This window comes from Trachinotus anak, unplaced genomic scaffold (genome assembly GCF_046630095.1).
Source record: "Trachinotus anak isolate AG129_WGS33_773 ecotype Australia unplaced genomic scaffold, CSIRO_AGI_Tana_v1 ptg000019l, whole genome shotgun sequence".
Taxonomy (NCBI): domain Eukaryota; kingdom Metazoa; phylum Chordata; class Actinopteri; order Carangiformes; family Carangidae; genus Trachinotus; species Trachinotus anak.
In genome coordinates, this window is record NW_027273870.1 from 28906950 (window position 1) to 28910521 (window position 3572).

Genomic DNA, 3572 nt, shown 5'->3' on the forward strand with positions numbered 1-3572 from the left:
ACATTCTCTTATTTTTCAGTTTCAAAGAAGTATACTAAGAGCACACTCAAATAAACTTCTTTTTTGTGAGGGTTACCATAGTCAGCTGTGGGGTAAAGGTCACATGCTGGTGGCTTTGAAGGGTGAAACAGATAAATGTGTTTCTTTAAGGAGCAAAGTGAAGGTTTAGAGGAAGCTCATGCTCCCGAGTCTGCTCTTACCTCAGTGACTGAGGGTTTTAGCCTCAGATGAAGATGTGTTTAAGTGACCTCTCTTCTAATTTTGGAAATCGGGGGATGGAAGGATAAAACAGACATGGATTCCCTGCCATGTTCCCAAACATTACAGATGTAAAGAAACATTTTTCAGCATCAGAAAATATCAAGTTACATTTGTTTGTTCTAGTTTCAGAGGGACAGCAGCTTCTAATCCTGTTGTGGAAAAACCTTAACTTAAACTTAACCTTTACTTTTGTTAGAATTTGACTCTCAAGTAACAGGCCTGACAATGACCTGGGTTTAAACAGAAAGGACCAGACTGAAGGTGTAGTTCTACCTGCAGCAGTGACGGATTCAGATCTGACCTCTTTGCTGCAGGTCATCTTCCCTCTCTCCTTGACTTTCTTGTCGCTATGGGAATAAATGAGTAAGTAGAAAAAAAAGTGATGAACCCACCAAGGATCCAGGATAACTCATCCAACCTAATGAAGGCTGCAATACGTGACTTATTCAACGTTTTCTCAACATTTACTGAGCGTTTACTAAACTAAACTAAACCCGAACAGTTCTGCTAAACCAGGTGAAAGTCCAGTGTGAACAGCAGTTTGCATTTCACAGCTCAGCCACCAACATGACTGGTGTTGTTTTTGTGGAGTTTGTGTGGTGCAACCTGACCCTCAGCTTCCTTCTGTCTCCATCTCAATCTCCATCTTCAATCTGCAAGTCACGATGAAGGAACAGATTTGGTCAAACAGTCAAAAGCACAAAACAGAAGCAAAGTGCAGGGTTACAAAAGGTCAGTTTTCAGGGACAGACAAAAAAACAACAGAATTTTAAACTCAGCTCCACTCAACTTTATTTAAATATAATTTGAAACAAAACACAGATGATCCACAGTGCTTTACAGTACACACAGGGGATAAAAGAGAGGAGACAAAACACAGTGAGGAGACTAATAATAAAATAATAATAATCATAATATCACCACTATGGGCACACGATCCACAGTCGATATGCTCTGGTTCAGCCACATTCTCATTGCTCCGACAAACACAGACGTTACTTTCATAATGAGAAAAGTGCTGAGTGGATAACCTTCCAGGTTAACTCATCCAACCTAATGGAGGCTGCTATACGTGACTTATTCAACGTTTTCTCAACATTTACTGAGCGTTTACTCAGAGTCGGCTCCAAACTAACTGACAAAATGTTAATGAAGTCGTTGTGGCTGCTAAACCCGAACAGTTCTGCTCAAACAGGTGAGCGAAAAGTCCAGCGTAAACTCCTGTGTGTGTGTTGTGTGGTGCAACCTGACCCTCAGCTTCCCTCTGTGTCAGTCCTGAAATCTCAGTCTTCAATCTGCAAGTCAGGATGAAGAGACAGATTTAGTTCAAATGTCACAACGGTTCCTCAGAAACGAAGCACGAGATCTGAAAAGGTGGAAAAGAGAAGAGAATACAACTGAGCTGAAAGTAGAATATTGGACTTAAATTCATCAGGTGGAAACAAAAGACAAATCCAAATGTCTCATGGTTGTGTAAACTGGCAGCTGTTTGCCAACAAATTACACACATTACACACCTAACGAGGAATACAGGGGTAGACGTGCCTTTGTTAGTGTGTTCTGGTGGTTTCATGCAGCCCTGGCCAAATATTTATTAAGGTTTTGAAGGATTTCAGCTCAGAATAAAGCCACAGCTACATATTTTGTGAAACGTCAACATTTCCAAAGCCACATCGCACAAAACATTTAATTCAGGAGACCTGCTGTAGATACCAAAGGCATAGGTGCTGATTATAGACACAATGTAACACTCTGTATCTCACTTTAATTCAATGACCCACATACTGTCTTTACATTCTGTCATTTCCTTTGAGATATACTTTCCACAGACAACTATAGAACAACAGTGACGTCCTCACATACCTGTAAACCTCCTGTTAAATCCAGGTAACTTATGACATCATTTCGGTCTGTCTCATTCCTGTTTGCATTCATTCATTCATAGACAGCGAAGAACGTGGTGAGCAGAAGGTTTGCAGTGGAAATGAGAAGAAGGTTTACTGTCTTTACTCTCAACCATCCTGAGAATTAGCATGTATACTAACACACTCAAGAAATGCATCTGGTTCGTCCAGTGTAATTGTGATGTCCATGGCAAACAAAATGTATATGTACATATACATATCTAACAGCATTAGAAACTTGCAGGAGACACACAAGCAGTCTGTGCTGACCAGGCACAGTCAGTCTGCTCATGGTATCTATGCAGGAGTCCCCACATTCAGCTGCAAAATGTAACAAAATTTGAGGATGCGCACGTCATGTGTGCTACAGCAGCTACACAGGAAGTATAAATTAAATGTTAGAGCTCAACTGACAAATCTGCTATTAGCTTATCGCAGTAATACTGTATCACTATCTGTGCCAAGAAAGCATGAAAGAAATGGCAGCGATATGCATGAGTTACTTTAGAAATGGTCCTGCAATGACATGATTTACTCACCAGACAGCACTGTCAGTTTTTTTTTCACTAAGCATTCGGTATGTATCTCGGGGTTAGTTGATAAAAAATATCACAAAATCATTTGTTGTGCTCATGTTAAAAAACACGTAGCAGCTGATATATTATCAGACTCTTTTAGCTCTCAATATTGGAATCAGCCTCAAAAGTTCAGTATCTGTTGGTTTTTGGCCCAATGGAAAAAAGTTGTTGTTGGTTTGAGTCTTTTTTAATCAGAAAGACAGTTCATATGGGATGAGGTGTAAATATACGACTGTCTACAGGTTGCCAAAAGAATAGAAAAATGAAATCAGCTACTTCTAACAGACAGAATTTATTTGTTAAATTTGAAACCAAATTCAAGAATTACACCACATGTGTGGACATTTGTTAAATCTTCAGAATCAATAAAAAGATCTCTGACTAACTCCTTATACTGGAACAATTATTTGGCAGCATAAATATATCCAGCATTTAATAACCTTCAGATAGAGACTGAAGGTTCAGTTTTATGGAGTATAGCAGTGTTTTGGTACAATAGCAGTTGTAAGGGAAAATAAAAAAGGACCAATGATGGAGCCTTGGGGGACACCACAGGGGACAGTCACAGCAAATATCATTCAACTATGTGAACACTACAACTATGTCTACCAAAAAGGCTCTTTGATAACCTCTGAATCAGCCAACAGCAAACCTGCAAAGGTCAAGTCAAGGCTACAAATGATAAAGTCTGTGTTGAACTTCCTTAATCCAACTGTAGAATGACTTTCTCATCTTCTTCCTTCTACAAAATGTCTTTGAAACGTGGTCAAATAAGGACATGGTGCCACTCTGAGGGTTTGGCCATGGTCAAACTCTCCTCTATAAAAAT